Source organism: Anabrus simplex, chromosome 5, assembly GCF_040414725.1.
Source record: "Anabrus simplex isolate iqAnaSimp1 chromosome 5, ASM4041472v1, whole genome shotgun sequence".
NCBI lineage: Eukaryota > Metazoa > Arthropoda > Insecta > Orthoptera > Tettigoniidae > Anabrus > Anabrus simplex.
Window position 1 is genome coordinate 239,200,513 of NC_090269.1, and position 22,088 is coordinate 239,222,600.

Here is a 22,088-nt window from a genome sequence, read left to right on the forward strand (position 1 = left end):
GATGGAATACTTGGCTTCTTGAGCCGATAGAGTCCTAGATGCATAGGCGATGGGTCGCCTCCCTAGTTCAGTCTCTTGAAGAAGGACTGCCGCAACAGCTGACGACGACGCGTCGGTTTGGACGATGAATTTCTTCGAGAAATCAGGCATAGCAAGTACAGGGGCATTACAGAGAGCTAATTTAAGATCTTCAAAAGCGGCTTGTTGAGAAGGTCCCCACTCGAATTTGATGCCTTTCCTACGAAGAAGGTTTAAGGGCGCCGCTCTATTAGCGAAGTTAGGAATAAACTTCCTGAAGAAATTCACCATACCAATGAACCTGGCGATACCTTTAATGTCCTTGGGAGGTTTAAAATCACGGATGGCCTGTGTTCTAGAATGATCGACTGCTACACCATCAGGTGATACAATATGCCCTAGGAATGACATAGAGGGCTTAGCAAAGGCAACCTTGGACAACTTAACAGTTAACCCAGCCTTACGAAGGCGATTGAGAACTTCTCGCAGATGATCTAGATGTTCTTCAAAAGTCTCTGAAAATACGACGACATCATCCAAGTAGTGATATAAGTACTCAAATTTGATGTCGGAGAAGACCCTATCTAGCAGCCTAGTGAGTACAGCTGCTCCTGTGGGGAGCCCGAAAGGCACGCGGTTGTATTCGTATAAGTTCCAGTCCGTGGCAAACGCTGTAAGATTTTTAGACTCTTCGGCAAGGGGAATTTGATTATAGGCCTGATTCAAGTCCAAGATAGTAAAGAACTTGGCCTTACGAAACCATGAAAAGCAAGAATGAAGGTCAGGAAGGGGCACAGATTGCAACACCACCTTCCGATTGAGAGCCCTATAATCAATGACAGGCCTGAAGCCTCCTTGGGGTTTCGGGACTAGAAAAATAGGCGAAGAATACGCTAACTTAGAGGGCCTAATAATACCATCCTTCAACATCTGATCGATAATTTCTTTCAGAGCCTTCATTTTAGGTGGAGATAGCCTATAAGGTGGAAAACGGACAGGAATCGAATCCGTGACCTCAATTTTGTACTAATAAGGTCAGTAACACCAAGAGTATCAGAGAACACCTCTGGAAATTACTGACATAATTTACGAATACTATCAGCCTGCTCCTCAGGTAGATGTCTAAGGTCTAACAACATCTCATCCTGGGTAGGCGAAATAGATGAACATGACACAGAATTACACTTTAACAAGGGAATTTTACAATTGGACGCAAATTTGAATGTGCACGACTTACTCTGAAGATCGAGCACAAGACCAGTGTGAGAAATGAAGTCCGCTCCCAGTATGATGGGGCAAGACAAGTGCTTAGCCACAAACAGTTTGGTTTTCCATGTAAATTGAAAAATACGAATTTTGACCAGTAAGGAACCTAGAATTTCTAATGGGGATGAATTAGCCGAAACATATTGAACAGGAGAGGAGACATAGTCAGGTAGTTTACAAACAAATTTCAATTTAGAATACCATTCAGCCGAAATAATCGAACAAACACTGCCTGAATCTAAGAGAGCTGTTATAGGCTCGTTATTTAACTCAATCTTAAGAAAAGGAATAGGTGCGGGGGAATCCGCCGCAATCCTAAGACACTCTTTGGGGCATTCCAAAGATGAATTTGAAGACTGATCGTTCTCTGAATTTACAACCTGTTTACCCGGGGCTGAGTCTCGGGAAGATGGATTAGTCGACTCAGCCGAAGCCACTAGTCACTTTTTATTATTGGCATAGGTGGAATTTGCACCAGAAGTTGAGCAGGAGGGGGTGCTATTCGAATTTGGGCAATTCTTGGCGATATGTGAGAAAGCCCCACATTTAAAACAGCCTTGTGATGAACCAGCCCCATTCCTTGTCCCACTCGATTTGATCAGTGGACACTTATTGCGCAGGTGGTCAGGCGACCCACAAGCATAACATTTACGAGGGGTGACTGATCGGCGAGGTGGAGGCCGAGTATTACTAAAAGAAGGCGGGGGTTCTTTCGCTACACGCAAAGAATCGGCGTATCTAACTCCTTCCGCTGAGACGGCCAATGCTTCAAGTTCCGAGAAAGTTTGCGGGCACGCCGCGAAACACAAATATGACCTGTAGGGTGGTGAGATCCCTTCCACAATAGCTTGTACAATCTGATCCTCAGGGAAATGAAGAGCAAACACCCTAGTATAAAACTTAATGTCCTGTATGAAATCAGCCAAGTTTTCATCCAAGCGTTGTACACGGTAATAGTACTTCTGAATCAGAGATGACCTCGCGCGGGCGGGAATAAAATTGGCAAGCAAGTGTGCATGAAAATCTTCAATAGATGACTGTTCAGCTATGGCTCTTACTATTTTGTCAGAGAGAATACCAATTGCATAAGGATAGATGATTTGCAAAATTTGACATGGAGAAAGAGAAAACACAAGAGCATGATCCTGAAATTCGACTAGAAATCTCAAAAATGAAATTACGTCACTGGTGGTATTAACGGAAAACTTAGATATACCTCTGAGCAACATTGCCAATGGATGAGGCAAGCTGCTGAACCCGGGTGACGTAGTAGGCAAAGGTTTCAATGGCAAGGAAGTTAATTCAGAACGGATGTTACTCAACGATGCACGACGTTCAGATTCGTTGTCCAATGGGGCAGGGATAGTTTGAGCAGCAACGGTTATCCTATTGACTTCTCCCTTGGGAGGCGCTTCCTCACTACCTGCATTCACTGTGGTGGGTAGATCGCTTTTGGGAGGAACCTCCCCCGTTAACAATTGAGTGACCTTGCCAGATAATTCAGAAATATTTTCAAGCAGCGTACTAGCTTCCTTCCTCTGAACGTCATTCAACTTCAGAGACAACAGATCGTTAACTCTATTTGAAAAGTGATATAGCCTGGCTTGCACACGCTTAATTTGATTAGGAGAAGAATCATTTTCATCAAAAAAACTAACTACAGATGCTAACCCAGTAATATTCTCGACGATCGTGGAAAGAGAGTCGTCAACTTCTTTCTCTCCCAAGGTGGGGATGGAAATGGGCAAATCAAGGGACTCTCTAAGCTTATTTGTGTCTACTGCAACCGTGCCTCCAGATTGCACATTTCTGATAGTTAACTCATAGATCAACTCCTCTTTGCGCAAATAGTTAAGATGGAGAACATCGCGAGGTCCGGGCATGATGACAGAACAATTTTGAAAAACTCAAAAAAAAATTCCAGCAACTGAGAAAATTGTTAGAGTTCGGAACAAAACAATGTTTAGCCGTCAAAAGGGGCTAAATTGAGACCCATTCAACCACGCTCTGCTACCACTTGTTACGGTGTTTTTCCGTGGTAGGTAGAGGTGAAAGAAGGTGCGGGTGTGAATAGGTCTCCAACTACGGAATTAAAATTAAATGTAAAATTTAACAAGGTTATATTTCCTTTTCAAAACAAAGAAATAACAAGCATGGCAGGTACAAAGTAGCAAGTCCAAAGGGTAGTTACAATATTTACAGGATTTGGGCTTCGAGCCCTGAAAACACAATTCTTGAGCAACCAGCGCAAGTTTACCCCAAACACAAGTTTCAACAGAGGGGCAGAAAACCCCATTCATGCCTAGGAGCCCTTGCTCCAAATTACACAGAAAAGCCTCCACGAGGCATACAACACTCAATTTTCAAAAAAGAGCCACTCGCTCTCAACTTTAAGCCTCTCAAAGTCCACACCAAACTCCACCTTCAAGTTGTCCTCACTGGACATAGACACAGGGGTAAAATACCCAACCTACTGAGGTCTATTAAATGAAAAGGGGTAATTACATGACCTCTAAAATAACAATTTGAGAGGAGGCGATCTGCACTCCTAATACACTTGTTTTTAAAACCTAATCTGGCTCTAGGCCACTAATGCAAGGGCTAATCCCATACTACAGAGGTGACTTTAGAAAAGAACAATTTGTTTTACGTTAACGAAGAATAGGTTGAGAAAATAAGTTCACCTCAAAACAATATGAGTGGGAGCTTGAGAGGGTTAGCACTCTCTATCCCAAAATGCAGCTTTAAAAGAGAATAGATGAAAAGAGTAGTTACATTTTAGGAAAAGGTTACATAGTGGAAACGCTTCGAACCCGCCCCGAGAGTTAAACTGCCGACCTAGCAAGAAAAGAAGTTATTAAGAGGCCATTACCTGGTGTTGAACAGCTGGAGAAGAAAGAGGCGCTTCCCGCCCCCTGCTATGTACTTTACACACTGAAAGATGGAACAGAAGTGGCGCAGAGACCCTAAAATCAGCAGTTTATATACTCTCGCGGAAGGTTCTAGGCGTTAGGGGAATGAGAACACCCGCCCACAATCACTTTATTGGAGAATAAAGAGAAACCCCTACACAAGATGAAGAAGAAACACATTATTGGTGGAAAATTAAGTTAAGATATTCGGGATTGGTTGAATACAAAACAAGGAGAAAGAGAGGGGTATACAGCCAACTTAAACCATAACAGAAGGAAATTTAACAAGAAACAAACTTTTGAAATAAAAATTTCTCCAAAGAACAGTTCTTTTTCTTCGCACTAGGGTGCACTATTGTAGTTCTTCAGTAGTGTCCTCTAGAAGAGAAAGTTCACACTTCTTACTTCAAGCAAAACAAAAACACATCAAAAATGACACAGTTCTAAAACTCCGAAATTTACAGGTAGTGACATCTTCTGTGAAAGTAGAAAATTAATACCGTCAATAAAGTTCAGACTTCCTCCAGCAGAGGAGTTTCAACTGGCGCACCTTTTGAATTAGCGGCGTGGAGGTGTACCGCCCGGTACAATAATAATAATAATAATAATAATAATAATAATAATAATAATAATAATAATAATAATAATAATAATAATAATGTTGTCGTTGTTTTTGTTGTTTGTCTACCGCTTAGTCCTGCTTATTGATACGGGATCGGGAATGAGCTGAGATGAATTTATATGGCGTGTTTTATGGCCGGATACACTTGCTGATCCCAACCTCACTTGAGGAGTTAATGAAGATGAAATGAATGATAGTGAATGAAATTGGGTAATGAAGTTGAAGGAAATCGCCTGTGGCTATGACTTGGAATTGGCCTGATATTTGCCTGGAAGTGAAGATAGGAAACCACATAAAACCATTTTTAAGGCAGCCGACGTTGGGGTCCGATCCCTCGTGTCTCCCGAATGCAGAGCTTGGCTCCATAGCCGTAGCGAGTTAACACGCATGCCCATGCCACTCGATGATAATAATAATAATAATAATAATAATAATAATAATAATAATAATAATAATAATAATAATAATCTATACATTTAAAACAGTATGCTGAATTTTGTGACTGCAAGTTTGAGTGAATGGTTGAACCGATTAACACCGTAAAGCATTTTGACGGAAGCTCTTGGCCTGTAGATTTTCAGAGTGCTTTTAAAAGCATAAAAGTTTTTTGCTATATATTTTTCAATTTTTAAAGGAGAAAGTGATATTCTGATTGCCCAATGCGCTCACCAGTACTTCAAGGCCACCTGAACCGTGAGAGCGCTGAGCAGGTGGTACGATAGGGGAGATAGATGGGGGGTAGGCACGCATGCGCATTCAGACGTCTAGCTGTACTTCGTGGACAGGAATAGCCGTTGTTTTTCTACCCAGAGATTGAACAGTGCACATTACATTCAAGCTTCCTCTAAATTTAAATTAAGAGTTCAGTGCCTGGATTAAAATTAAATTCCAAAGCACCTGACGATATTCGATTCTCACAGCTTAATATGCGATAAGATCCCAATGATTAATGTGTGTGAATCGTCTTCTAAAATATATCTCAGGTAACGACATTCCTTCTGGTGGGAAAAATTATTGTTCTTGAGAGAGAGTTCATAAAGGTTTTGCTTGTTTTGCCAGATGCTTATCACCAAACAATTATTTATGTAATTATAATTGTATTAAATACTCTCCTCTTTGACCCTTCTTCAAGAACGTCACTCACATAAAAACGTGCGAGCAAATCCACCAAAAATTTACTGATTTTTTTGCAAGAAATCGGTAACGGCGACTACCCCTCTGTAGATGGTGACGGTTCAAATGTTATTGAACTACCAGACAGAATTTTAGCACATGATGATATCGTGATTGAAATTTATAGCAAAACGTCTGCGAAATATATAATTTTCTCGAAAGTTGCCATTCTTAATTAATTTGAAAGTCATTGGGCTTATACCCCGTAGTTCAAAACCATACAGTAGCGTCAACAGATTGATAATGAAGATGAAAGCTAGCTACTTCAATATCCTACATTATTCTTGAATTACCGAGCTCGATAGCTGCAGTCGCTTAAGTGCGGCCAGTATCCAGTAATCGGGAGATAGTGGGTTCGAGCCCCACTGTCGGCAGCCCTGAAGATGGTTTTCCGTGGTTTCCCATTTTCACACCAGGCAAATGCCGGGGCTGTACTTTAACTAAGGCCACGGCCGCTTCCTTCCAATTCCTAGGACTTTCCTCTCCCGTCGTCGCCAAAAGACATATCTGTGTCGGTGCGCCGTAAAGCAAAAAAAAAAAAAGTATTCTTGAATTCCTTTGAATAATGGTTTTGCCTCCACATATTCTTATTCTAAAAATTGGAGCCGAAGTTATGTTCTTTAGAAATCGGAACGTTTCCCAACGGCTCCTAAACATAACCAGATTAAGGCCTAATTCTAAGAAGTATTTACGAAATTTGTTCAGATTTGGAAATAATAAGCGGAGATAAAGCTGGATAGAGAACTCTAATCCCTCGAATTGACTTAACGACATCCGATAAAACACCTCCATTTTCCTTCAAGAGGCACCGATTTCCAATTCGTTTGGCATAAACCTCAAGGGATGTGAAGATCTATTTACTTCAGCCATATTTCAGCCATGGCCAGTTAAATATTGCAATGTCAAGAGAGCGATATTTTAAAGTTGCAATAGTGCCAGAAGGTAATTGTGCTGTGGCTGTACCTTAATTGAGGCCACGGCCGCTTCCTTCCCAGTCCTAGCCCTTTCCTGTCCCATCGTCGCCATAAGACATATCTGTGTCGGTGCGACGTAAAGCCAATAGCAAATAGAAGGTAATTATACAAGGAATGTACCGAGCAAGTGGCTGCGTCGTTTGGGTTGCGTAGCTATCAGCTTGCATGCGGGAGATTGTTGGTTCGAACCCCACTGTCGGCAGCTCTAAAGATGGTTTTCAGTGGTTTCCCATTTTCCATCAGTCAAATACTGGGGTTATACATTAATTAAAGCCATGGTCGCTTCCCACTTTTAGCCATTTCCTATCCCATCATCACCGTAAGAACTACCTGTTTGGAAAAAGTAAGCGGAGATAAAGTTGGATAGAGAACTCTAATCCCTCAAAATGACTTAACTACATCCGATAAAACACTTCCATTTTCTTTCAACAGGCGCCAATTTCCAATTCGTTTGGCATAAACCTCAAAGGATGTAATGAAAATTATAAATAAAATAAAGTACAAGGAATTTCGTATATAAGGAAATCCTTCGATGAATATTTGCCCTATTGACTATCATGTCTTGACTGGTTTCAGCTAGTAATAATAATTTCGTGTGGCTCTTGCTAGCCCGTGAAGCCCTTGTAAGGCAGACCATCCGATGAGGGTGGGCTGCGTCTACCGTGTATGGGAAACAGCGTGTTAGTGAAGAATAGTGTTGTGTGGTGTACGAGTTGCAGAAATGTTTGAGACAGGAAAAAAACAGTGTCCGAGCCAAAGAAAATTACCACTCAAGATTAAAATCCCTCGATCCGACCGGGATTCGAACCCGCATCCCTTAGGACCGAGGAAAAGATGCTAACCACTCAGCCATGGAGCCAGACATTTATTGAATATCGCCATAGGCAACAAATAAAGGAGATACGGATAAGTGATGGCTTTCAAGAATAGGGTGGCCACGGCTCGCGAATGAAGCACGTTTGAATACATTCCGTTTTCTTGTGAAGTAGACCTAGGACCTACAGTACTTTTCAGTCTTAGAAAACAATCACACCCCTGCATTTTCAATGCTCATATCTCTATTAGAGCGTAGAAAACATTGTCGTTCAATTTATAGAGACAAATTACCGTTATAAGATCACAGCAAATATTGACACCGTGGAGATTACAAGTTCGATTATGAACCTCTTGGTAACATTACCTACTGAAAGTTAGCGCCTAAATTATATTCTGTATATATATGTCCCTTTACGCTGGACAGGGTAAAGTAGCATGCCCGGAATTGCTGTAGAGTTCCGGCCGTGCTCTCTGATGAAGTTAACTGGGAACATTCCAACAAGCGTCGTCATCTGGAAGGTGTGTTCGTCCTTGAGTTCTTCTGGCACCGTTCCTTCACTTACCGTCTTCTCTATAGCCTCCGTTCGTCTTGATATGTGAACGAAGTATCTCAGGAAAGGTAAGCTGATCTTATTCAAGAGCCTACAAATGACTCTGAGGTTCTCGAAAACCGAACCATTTGTCTGGTGCTCGCAGGACATGACGACAATCCCATACTTCCAGAGAATATTGATGAGTTCATGTTTTTTGCTATGCGAGTCATTGGAAACTATCTTCTAAATTTCTCTGATCAACCTCCCACTGTCCGAGATCAAGGTTTCCGAGTAAACGAATATCTCCACCCAATCAAATTAAGCCGTTTCTCTCAGCTGTGGTAGGTTATTGTTCGTCGTGTCGCCTTTCATCTTGCCGTTGTTGATCTCGAAGCCACACTTCTTTCTCACTCCCTTTGATGGCAGATGATCTGCTTCTTAACTGTGAATTCCGTCGCCAAGTAGGCTACTTCGCTTTACTGAAGAGTTCTCGAGATTTGTGTTGCTTCGTGTGACATTTCATTTCGACGCATATGTCTTTTATTTGCACGTTTTTGTCCGTCTCGGACACCCTTCATCTCCCTGTCCAGTGGCCTGAACCTGTCTTTCATGTCTTTCTCTGTCCTCAGAACTGATTTCTCCTCTACTATACTAAGACTACCGTGGCATTCATCACTCATGCAGTACCTTTTTCTGCTGTAGGTTGCAGGTCCGCACTTCTTCGGAGTCGTATTAATCCAACTCTTGAAATATGTCTTCTGAACAAGAAAGTTTTATTCTTAAATAACTACTGGTTTTTAATACAGAGGGGAGTGGCCGCACGTGGTAGCACGCTACGGCTATGGGGACAAGCTCTGCATTCGGGAGGCGCGTGGGTTCGAAAACTACTGTCGGCTGTCCTAAAATGGGTTGCCATGATTTCCCGAATTCACTTCCAGGCAAATACCGAGACAGTCCTATTCGTAAGCCACAGCCGATTCAGATTCATTCCAGCTAATTACCCAATTTAATCCCACATCATTCATTTCATACTCATTAGTTCCTCAACTAAGGTTGGTGTCAAGAAGGGCACCGGCCATATAAATACGTCTCACCTCATCCCCGACCCCGTATCAGGAAAACTGCTGGTTCTTAATGCTGTTATATGGTGTTGGCAATCCACATCTATATTTGATAAGATACAGTGTCCAGGCTGTGCTGTCCTCTAGTAATATTGTTGAGGAACGTCAAAACAGGTCTGTTCCTTTAAAGGTGGTAAGGAATGGTAAAGACTCACTATATTATAACAGAGATGTAAAGAGACAAAGAAGGAGGTGCAGGTTGGAAAGAAATAGAGTTAGAAATGGCTTTGGAAGTAAGGAGAAATGGAAGGAACTTACTAGAAAATTGAATCTAGCAAAGAAGTCAGCTAATGGATAACATGATGGTAAACATAATTGGCAGTCATACAAAATTTAGTGAAAAATGGAAGGGTATCTATAGGTACTTTAAGGCATAAACAGGTTCAAAGAAGAACATTCTAGGAATCATTGATGAACAAGGGGAGTGTGTATGAGAGGATCGTAAAAAGGCAGAAGTATTCAGTCAGCAGTATGTAAAGAATGTTGTTTACAAGGATAATATCCACATAGGGGAGGTGACTAATACTGAAGAAGTATTAAAATTTACCTATGATAACAACGACATTTACAATAAGACACAAAAGTTGAAAATTAGAAAAGCAGTTGGAATTGATAAGATTTTGGGAGATATAATAAAGACAAGGGGTTGGGATTTAGTACCATATCTGAAGTATTTATTTGATTATTGTTTGCATGAAGGAGCTATACCAAATGAATGGAAAGTTGCTATAGTAGCCCCTGTGTATGAAGGAAATGGTGATAGTCATAAAGCTGAAAATTACAGGCTAGTCAGTTTGATATGCATTTCATAAAAGTGATTTTCATTTCTGTTTGTGCGTAGTAGTAATATATTGTAATTAGGATACGTCTGAATGTAGTTTAAAATTATTCTAGTGTACTGTAGTATACGAGTAATATCTGATTAGAAATGAGCGTGCTTATTCTATTATTGTAAAATATGTGTGTAGTATAGTAGAGGTATCCGTAAAAAGCTCTTACTAGAATTCTGTTGCTGTAATTAGGATAGGCATAATTGCAGTTTAGAATTGTGTTATTCTTGTGTACCCCTTTCAGTAATCAGTAATTAACGGCATTTTTATCCTGTTAGGTTATTATAGGATAAAAATAGAGTAGGCCTACGACTAAGTAGTATTGTAGTGTAGTGGTATATTAATTACCTTATTGTCGTGTGATCCTTGTGTGCTATCCTAGACAATATTTCTTTCTTAAAATTTTTTTGTACATAAGTTATTTTAATTTTCCTTTTCTTTTCATTTTTCCGTAAAGAATGGATAAGGAGTACAAGTGTAGGAACTGTGGGTGTGGCCAGGCATTAAGGAGTATGAGGGAGGAGTTGGAGAGTTTGAGGGAGATAATTAGGATTCTCTCGGAAGACAGGAAGGAAGGTAGGCCTCCTTCAAACAATGTACAGAATGCAGTACGTGTGAAAGAGGGACAGGAAGGAAAGGGGGGAATTGTAGAAGACAGGTGGTCTAGTGATCTAAGGGGAAGGAAATTGCAGGCTAAGGGCTCTATTCAGGATCAGAATTCAGGACAGGTGTCTGTGATAAATAGGTACGAGTCACTGCAGGTAGAACAACAGAGGGAAGATGAGGAACAGCGAACAGTTGATGAGAACTGTGGAAGTAGGAGGAAGGAAAAAGGTAGGAAAGGGAAATGTAGAGTAGAGGATAGGAAAACACAGGTGGAACAGGGTCATGGGAGGGTGAAAAGGCAGGAAGAAGTAGCTTCCGCAGTTGTCAGGAAAGACAGGGCTGACCAGGAGCTGGGGGGAGGATCAAATGAGGTGGGTAGAGTTGAGGGTCTGGTTATGGGGGATTCCATTGTTAGACATGCGGGGAAAGTGTGTGGAGGAAATGGTAACAGGGTAGAGTGTTATCAAGGAATTAGGTTGAGGCAGATGTTGAGCCTAGTAGAAGAGAAGGAGGAGGTGGTAATCTTTCACGTTGGTACCAACAACGTAAGGCAAGCAGGTATAAGAATCAACACAGTTGGGGATGTATGGGATCTGGTAAATGCAACACGGGTGACGTTTAAGGAAGCGGAGATTGTTATCAGTGGAATACTGTGTAGGAGGGATAATGACTTGAGGGTGATTGGGGATTTAAATGAGACTATGAAGTGGGTATGTGGGAAACTGGGAGTGAGATTTCTAGATCCGAATTGGTGGGTAGGACATAGGGATCTGCAATGAGATGGCCTTAACTTAAACCGCAGTGGTATGTATAAGTTACGAAATTTGCTTGGAAGGGTCATAGGGAGGTACATTCAGGGAAACGGTGTGGTCTAGGGAACGGTGATAAGGGTACAGGGATCTGGAAGTCAAGTAGGGATGACATAAAATATTAGTATTGAACTGTAGAAGTGTTGTAAAGAAAGGAATAGAATTATGTAATTTAATAGATACTGTATATACTTACCAGATGTTATAATAGGAGTTGAATCATGGCTGAGAAATGATATAATGGATGTAGAAATTTTCTTATGGAACTGGAGTCTGTATCATAGGATAGGAATGGTGAGAGAGGGGGGGGGGGTATTCATTCTGGTGAAAAAAGAATTTGTAAGGTACAAAAAAGTTAAAGATGACAAACATGAAATTCTAGGTGTAAGGCTCATTTCTAAAGATAATAGGCTACTTGATGTCTGTGGAGTGTACAGACCGGGAAAGGATAGCACTGGCACTGATTCAGAATTATTTGATAAGATGATTCAGAATTATTTGATAAGATAATCAGCTATGTGGGAAACGACACGGAAAGGAATGTTACTGTAGTGGGAGATCTGAATTTACAAAATGTCAATTGGGAAGGTGATGCGAACGACAGGAAGCATGACCAACACATGACAAATAAGTTAATATGGGAAGGACAGCTGATTCAGAAAGTGATGGAACCAACTAGCGGGAAGAATATCCTGGACATGCTGTTGGTAAAACCATATAAGCTCTATAGTGATACCTAAGTAATAGATGGTATTAATTATCATGGAGCAGTTTTGTCATAGTTAAAAATAAATATAAAATAAGTAAGGTCTGAAAATTAAGACTATTAGGCAGTACCACATGGCTGATAAAGCAGGCATGAGGGTTTTTTAAAAATTAACTATGACCGGTGGAAAACGCTAAATAAAAATGTGAACAGACTCTGGGATGGGTTTTAAGAAATTGTTGAGGAATGTGAAAACAGGTTTGTACCTTTAAAGTTGGTAAGGAACTGTAAAGACCCATCTTATTGTAAAACAGAAATAAAGAGTCTAAGAAGGAGGTGCAGACTGGAAAGAAATAGAGTTAGAAATGGCTGTGGAAGTAAGGAGAAATTGAAGGAACTTACTAAGAAATTGAATCTAGCAAAGAAGTGAGCTAAGGATAACATGATGGCAAGCATAATTATTGGCAGTCATACAAATTTTATTGAAAAATAGAAGGGTATGTATAGGTACTTTAAAGCAGAAACAGGTTCCAAGAAGGACATTCCAGGAATCATTAATGAACAAGAAGAGTGTGTATGTGAGGATCCTCAAAAGGCAGAAGTATTCAGTCAGCGGCATGTAAATATTGTCGGTTACAATGATAATGTCCAGATAGAAGAGGTGACTAATGCTAAAGAAGTATTAAAATTTATATATTACAATGATATTTAAAATAAGATACAAAAGTTGAAAACTAGAAAAGCAGCTGGAATTGTTAAGATTTCTGGGGATATACTAAAGACAATGGGTTGGGATATAGTACCATATCTGAAGTACTTATTTGATTATTGTTTGCATGAAGGAGCTATACCGAATGAATGGAAAGTTGCTATAGTAGCCCTTGTGAATAAAGGAAAGGGTGATAGACATAAAGCTGAAAATTACAGGCCAGTAAGTTTGACATGCATTGTATGTAAGCTAAGTACTTATTTGATTATTGTTTGCATAAAGGAGCTATACCGAATGAATGGAAAGTTGCTATAGTAGCCCTTGTGAATAAAGGAAAGGGTGATAGACATAAAGCTGAAAATTACAGGCCAGTAAGTTTGACATGCATTGTATGTAAGCTTTGGGAAAGCATTCTTTCCGATTATATTAGACATGTTTGCGAAATTAATAACTGATTCGATAGAAGGCAGTTCTGGTTTAGGATAGGCTATTCCACTGAAGCTCAACTTGTAGGATTCTAGCAAGAGATAGCAGATATTTTGGATTCTGGAGGTCAAATGGACTGTATCGCGATTGACCTATCTAAAGCATTTGATAGGATGGATCATGGGAGACTATAGGCAAAAATTTGTAGAGTTGGACTAGACAAAAGAGTTGCTATATTTCTAGAAAATAGATCTCAGAGAATTAGAGTACCTAGGTGAAGTTTTATCTGATCCTGTAATAATTAAGATGCAGTGGCGTGCAGTGAACATATTAATTACCCCAGCTGCAAAAAGATTTTTTAAATACAGTATAAACAATCGTGGCCCCACTACAATCTCTAAAGTCAACATTGCAATTTTATAAGGCTGCGTTTTTCGTAGAAAGTTCTACCTGAGAAAGTACTTTCAAGAATATTTTCAACTACACGCTCGCACATACTTCCAAATTGATATCCACGGCAGTGACGACACCATCATAACTTAATCTATAGCAGATTTTAAACAATGTACTTACAGTTTCATCCGGTGACGCTTCGTGATAGTACAGTCATGGTTTTCACAAAAATACACTGGGACTATTTGTTTTCTACTTAAAAAGCCTAATCTAAACTAATCAGCAAAATTTAACTGGTGTTTACCGTCGCTGAAATTTTATAGTTTCACTCGCATACTGAGTGTACGTGCATCAACGACAAACGAGGGAACATATTTGTCACGACGCATAACACACGTTATATTCATGAAGAATGCCACAGAACTCACGAAATCTTCACCTATAGTCCAAGAGGAACACTACAAAATTCTCTATATACCACCATCACAGACAACCAACTACTGTACGTATTCTTTTACTTAGCGCTTAACTCTGTGTTCATGCTGGGCAACCTAAATATTTTTCTGCAGCTATCGGAACACATACTTTACACGTTCCAACAATGAATTGCTCGAAAAAATGTATACATGCCGAAACCCAAGATAAAAATATTTTTATATATTACAATTTATTTCATATACTGGCCCTATTTTTATTAGCAAGACGATGTGCAAGTGGCTATACTGTTAAGATGTAGAGATTTTTCTTGCAGTCTCTAGTATGTGCCGCTGTAAATTGCTGCCAGGGAGTGCTCACAGCTCCGCCCCGCTACCAGGACAAGGGCGCTTCAAGTGCATGCGTCATACAAGCGACCTTAAATTTCGCTGGGGTAGCTCTCTTTTGCGCCGGCAAGGAAACCCAGCTCGCTGGAGAAGCTGAAGTGCGGTAGTGCGAGCGGATTGTCGAGACAGCTGTACTTGGCTCAATTTAGATGTTCGCAACGTTTTAAATATTATAAAAAGCATTCTAAGGAATAATTACAAAATGTTAATACAAAGTTCTTTACCCCAGTGCTAGGTAGATGGGGTTCAGTGTACGCCACTCTTAAGAGGGGAATTCCTCAAGGCGGTATTATTGGACCTTTATGTTTTCTTTATATATTGTTACGGAGTTATCCGTGGAAGCAGAGGTGAAAGAAGGTGCGGGCTGGAATGGGTCTAAGTACAAAGTTGAAAGATGAATTAAAATTTCAATAAAGGTTATATTTTCAGAACTTAACAATTTTCATATAGACTTTCAAAAATTCAACAAGTAGCAAATCAACAAGCCAAAATCAGGTACAAGGTATAATTTATAAACCAGAGCATGAAAGCACAAGTTTTTGGGGATCATTACAAGTTCTGTCTTCGAGCCTCATTTACACAATCCTTGAACTCTCAGCTCACAATCACAAATTACCAAAGAGCAGAAAACCCCTAATTACATGGAGCACTTGCTCCCACCTTTTAACCTCAAGCCTCCCAGAGGCACTTTTCAAACACAAGAAAGAGCTAAGCCGCTCTCAATTTTTCAAACCTATTAAAGGCAATACCAGACTATTACACAAATTGCCATCAAGGCACCGCCACCGCTTACATCAAATGAAACGGGGGTATCTCGTACCCAACCTACTGGGCCTCAATGGAAAAGAACAGATTAATTAAATGGCCCAAAATACCAAGGTGAATGGAGGCGTTGCTTGCGCTCCTACATGAAACCTTATAAAACCTAAGGGGCACTAGGCCGATGATATAGGGGCTATTCCCAAACTAGGGAGGTGACTCGTGTAAGAAAATGTTAATACATTAAGAGTAGAAAATCGGTTATGAAAACATAGTCACCTCAACTCAAAATGAAGGGGAGCTCGAGAGGGTAAAGCGCTCTCTATCCCCGATTTACAGTTAAAGTAATAAGAAATTCTTACATAAGCCGGCACTAAGTTACATTTTTAGAGAGGTAAGTTACATTGAAAAGGTTTCGGACCTTCCCAGAGGGCTAAACTGCTGAGCTAGCAAGAAATAAAGATGTTAAAAGGCCATTACCTTTGTTGAAGAGCTGCTGCCCGAAGGAAGAGGCGCTACCCGCCCCCTGCTATACTTCCATACACTAAGCTAGATGTTGTTGAAGTAGCCGAGAGACAAGAAAATCAGCAGTTTTTATACCCTCGGGGAAGATTCGAGACCTTTCATGAATAATTAAGACACACCCACAGGCGTTTATTGGCCAACTAAAACTTACACATAAAAAATTGGGGAAGAAAGACACAATTGGCTGAAAATTAATGACAGAAATTATTGACTGGCTAACTTCAAAACTGGCGGAAAGAAAAGATTTATATTGCCAACCCACAAATGAAAGAACAAAATTTAGTTACAGGAAAACTTATGAGTATAAAATATCTTCAAGAAAAGTTCCATCACTTCGCACCAGCGTGCATGATCATAGTTTTTGGCAGAGACATCTGTGAGAGAATGTCCACACTTCTTGATAATTAGTAAACAAAAACAATTCGAAATTAACACAGTGACATCTTCTGATAAACGGTTGAATTAATTCAGTTTTAAAGTTCAGAGTTTCAGCTGTAGAGGAGTATTTTAAGGCGGAAAATTAAAATGTGCGGTGTATAGGTGTACCAACCGGTACATATATAAATGATATGAGTAAAGAATTGGATTCGGGGGTAAGGTTTCTTGCGGATGATGTTATTCTGAGTAGAGTAATAAATAAGTTACAAGATTGTGAGAAACTGCAAAATGACTTCGATAATGTTGTGAGATGGACAGTACGCAATGGTATGATGATAAATGGGGTTAACAGTCAAGTTGTGAGTTTCACAAATACGAAAAGTCATCTCAGTTTTAATTACTGTATTGATGGTGAGAAAGTTCTTTTTGGGAATCACTGTAGGTATTGGGGCTGATCAAGTCGGCTGTGCACGCACAATCTAGTTTGGAGATTGGTCGCTTGGCTCCGAAATCTGAAAGGAATATTAGCGTTACTTATATAGGCTTATGCCTTTGCTGGCGGGATGTAGTGTTTACAGTGCACTGCGTCTTCTGGTATCGACTAGAATAAATTTGTTACCCACTTTCATTGACCTGTCTCAGTCTCATCCTTGGCTTTGACAATATGAAAGTGACCGAGGTATGAGCAATTCTAGTAATGCCGTTCCTTATGCAGCCAGTCCCTGTTATGAATGGTGTGAAAATATCGTTCATAGGGTTGGTTGGTGCATGCATTTCAGTGTGCTTGGCAGACTTTTTTTTTTTTTTTCTAGGGGCTTTACGTCGCACCAACACAGATAGGTCTTATGGCGACGATGGGATAAGAAAGGCTTAGGAGTTGGAAGGAAGCGGCCGTGGCCTTAATTAAGGTACAGCCCCAGCATTTTCCTGGTGTGAAAATGGGGAACCACGGAAAACCATCTTCAGGGCTGCCGATAGTGGGATTCGAACCTACTATCTCCCGGATGCAAGCTCACAGCCGCGCGCCTCTACGCGCACGGCCAACTCGCCCGGTGCTTGGCAGACTGATATGTAATATAACTTCTGGCTCAGTGAGGAAAGCAGCGGGAAACTGCCTCACTCTTCATTTGCCTAGTATGCCTCTCCAGTTGTAACTAGGCTATCTGTGGCAGCTGATGGTGGAGCTGTAGAGAATCAAACCAGCCTTCGGGCTGAATAGCTAACATACATATATAGGCATATGAATACAGTAGCGGCGATTGTGAATTAGAAGTGGTGGTGGTGGGGAGTATATACCGGTACATCAAAACTGAAAGAAAAAAAACTACAAAGTGGTAACATTTTTTATATTCCCTAAGCCAATTTCAACAGAGAGATAAAGGTTGACAGTTTACCAACTTGAGTGCCATAATAATAGTTTTTTCGAGATTTTGATTCCATACTATACAATAAAACTTTCACCAAAGGAACAATATTACACACGTATTACAATTAAATATAAGTAGGGTGTGATTATACAATTGAACTAACAGACACTAAAGAGGCTGCCAGACTTATGAATGCTCGTGGCAAGCGGGTGAATCGTACCTCACTGTCCATGACCTTGGCAAAAAATATACCCCTGCTACCCTTCCTCACAGCAGTGGTGGCCGGTGGACTCTCAGGTCGGGGGGTGGGGGCTCAGTGTTTTTTCCCACAAGTCTTTCTTTGCTACTGACCAGTACCACCGCAGTCACTCAAGTCTTTAGTGCGAAAACAAACTAATTCACTGTTGCCAACCCTTACAAAACGTGAATTAAAATTCCTGGTCTCTAATATTACATTTCAATTAACTCTTTACTGTATTAATTTTCTTCTTACAATATAAATAATAGGGTATACAAGGTCATAAATTATTATTTAATGTTATTGTATGGTATGCAACCATGGAGATTTGGCTGGCGCATGCTCGTATAGGGGTTTGTGAGGACATCTTTACTGCTACACTGCTACCGACTCTGCCCACGTGAAAGCCTCTTGCCGCACCCTTCCTCCGCGCGAAACTATCCACCAACGTGCTCTCTCCCCTTACACCTCAACCCCCTCATCGTTACTATATCCTCGGACGGAAGCTCGAGAGTCCGTGCCTTATTTTCAACCTGAGAACATTTAACAGTGAACTGCACGCTGAAAGTTTGATAACTTATAGACGAACAGTCTTCCTTATTAATAAGAATTTACAGTTTTACAATGAAATGTACTTTTCTTGTAGAGTATTGAATCAAAATCTCAAAAAACTCTTATTACCGAGCGTAAGTTGGTAAAAAAACCTGTCAACCTTTACCTCTCTGTCGAAAGTTGCTCAGAGAGCATCAAAATACTTACGGTACCACTTTGTAGCTTTACGGTTTTTAAAATGTATATCTGCCATATCCCACAAACCCAGGCACATTTTGGCTGTCTGTACATTGTTTTGTCCACCCCGCATCCGTCCCGCACTTCTAATTCCCAATCGCAGCTACTACTCCCCTCTGCTCGGTTGGCCGGTTGAAGTGCAGGGCCGTCGAATCACGGACCAGCCATGGCTACCCGAAGGCCGAAGCCCGCCCACTCTGCACCACCGACCACCTTAATTTTAGGAGTCGCGCTTTGATTTCTTAGGTCCTGCAGACGAAGCGCATGCAACCATTTTTATGGAAGGGCTACTGGTTAGGAAATTGATAGTATGAATAGGCTTGACTTTGTTTTCGGCACATTGGAATACTGCAACAGTCAGGCATCACAGTTTTCTTGTTTTCTTTGGTGTCGTTAAGACGTAATAAAACTTAAACTTCATGAATTAACTCGGCAACTCCCATTAAAAATGTTACGGGGATACCCGTGGAGCAGAAAGAGGTTAAAGAAGGTGCCGGGGCGAATGGGTCTATCTACAATATCAAAATTAATTTAAAACTTGAACTGAAGGTTATATTTCTTTTAGAACTTCAAACTTAACAACTTTTCATAACAATGAAATATCAGATACAATGACAATCTTGAAACAAGACTAGGAAAATCCAAGATAATTTTACCAGGGGCGTATTCTCCTTGAATGCAAGGCATTCATTGCATGTGTTATGATAACACAAAGAACTGTCTGATGTACGATTTTAGGTTGTTTCAAGTCGAATATTAACGATTTCATCTCTCAGAAGTTCAAAAGGTCCGCGCAACTGTACTGGTTCCGTTGCTTGACTACGTGTGGTGCTGGTGTACTCTCGCCGTCTACACCACTCTAGGAAGAAAGAGACAGCGAATGGAGGAGTTAAGGATATAAGGCATTCAATCTTAAAATTGCATTCGGTGGCAGACGTAGTTCTGAAACCCTCCGAACGATGTCGCTGCAATTGAAACTTGGTCAGAATTTGTCACCCCATACCCGTGCTACCCTTTGCCATCTGTTAGCAACTTGAAGAAAGTCGGCATCTTTACAGCGAACGGGACCCACAGATTACCCCCAAGCGAGAACCCAACGTGACGAAACTTACCAATGCCACTGGGGTGACTTACCTCCAGTGCTTGAGTTGTGGCTAACTAGTGAGTTAATTCATTGTGTTTTCGGTGTTTTATTATATTTTGCGCACATGTGGTATTAACGATAGATGAGTCTAAAACGGATATAGGTAATTGTAAATCAGTTTGAAAAGCCATTTACTGGCGTTCGTTTGATGAAAAGATTCAAATAGTTAAAGCCGGGAGACCTCTACCTTTCCTCGTACATTTATTCTTCTTCTTCTTAATCTACTTACCCTCCAGGGTTGGCTTTTCCCTCGGACTCAGCGAGGGATCCCTCCTCTACCTCCTCAAGAGCAGTGTACTGGAGCTTCAGACTCTGGGTAGGGGGATACAACTGGGGAGGATAAACAGTACCTCGCCTCACCTGCTATGCTGAACAGGGACCTTGCGGGGGATGGGAAGATTGGAAGGGATAGACAAGGAAGAGGGAAGGAAGCGGCCGTGGCCTTAAGTTAGGTACCATCCCGGCATTTGCCTGGAGGAGAAGTGGGAAACCACGGAAAACCACTTCAAGGATGGCTGAGGTGGGAATCGAACCCACCTCTACTCAGTTGACCTCCCGAGGCTGAGTGGACCCCGTTCCAGCCCTCGTACCACTTTTCAAATTTCGTGGCAGAGCTGGGAATCGAACCCGGGCCTCCGGGGGTGGCAGCTAATCACACTAACCACTACAGCACAGAGGCGGACCCTCGTAAATTTAAAAACAGAAAACAAGAATTGTGTACGCACGTTCAATCCAGAAACTTAGAGTAAAACTGTTTGGCTCGAGTTCACCTACATGTAATTAGGGTGAGTAGAATTGAAATTTACTTTATACATTGTGTTAACTGCATGGTTACTAGTTGCATGCCTCAGTGGAGATTCCAGGATACGCCACTGAATTTTACAGATTCTGGGCTTCAAGCCCCTAATTTTACAATTCCAGAGATACCGGATCCAGTTTACCAAACTTTAATTAAAAATGAGGAATCATTTGGTCAAGGGCAGAAATCCTCTAATTCAAGAGTACTTGCTCCCAAAATACAATATCTAGCCTTCCAGAGGCACTCGTTACTATTACAAAACTTAGAAAAGAGCTTACAGGCTCTCAGTTTCTTCCAGCCTACTGAAGGCAACATCAACTTACAATCTCTGGTCTCTCAAGGCACAAATTACAAATGGAAATTGCTTAATACAGGGATATCTCGTACCCAACCTACAGGGCCTTTGTGAAAAAGAACAGGTTAAATAAACGGCCCGAACACAAACTGAATGGAGGCGAACACTGCGCTCCAGATAATGAAATATTAAAACCTATGGGGCTCTCGGGCGATGAAACAGGGGCTATTCCCAATCTACTGAGGTGGCTCGCATGGAAATATCTTTAACATATTACAGAAAGGTTGCAAAACGTAGTCACCTCAAAGGAAGATGAAGTGGAGCTCGAGAGGTTAACTCACTCTCTATCCCCGATTTACAGTTAAAGATTTTATGAAGTTTTTACATTAGCCGAAAGAAAAGTTACATTTTAGAAAAGTATTGCAACATAATTAAAGATTCGGACCTTGCCCTCGAATAAAGCTGCGGAGGTAGCAAGAAAGGATGAAGTTATGTGGTCATTACCTTATACAGTAGATGTTCTGCTGACCGAAGAAAGAGGCGGCCCCGCCTCCTGCCTTAACACACACACACACACACTCATCAAGACGGTGGTCAATTGACAAGGAAAAATGAAAAGCCGCAGTTTATATACCCTCAGGGAAGGTTCGAGAGCATTCAAGATTAATCAGGACACGCCCTCTTAATTTTTATTGGCAGATTCAAAGTGAACAAGAAATGCGGGATTGGTTGAAAATTAATTACAAAAATTCGTGATTGGCTAGATTCAAAACTGGTGGAAAGAAAATGAAGTATTGCCAACCCAAAAATAAATTAACATAGATCAGTTATAGAAAACCTAGGAATATGAACCTTCTTTAAATTATAAGTGCTTTCACCTTGCACCAGGGTGCATGATCATAGCTTTTTGGTAGTGTCATCTGTGGAAAAAATGTCCAACTTCTTGATGTATAGCAAAACAAAACAAGGAGAAATTCAGTCAGTTTAGGAAACTTCACAACAAAACAATTACTTAATATTTCAGTGGTGACCTCTTCTGATTAAAGTTCCAAGTTCGTG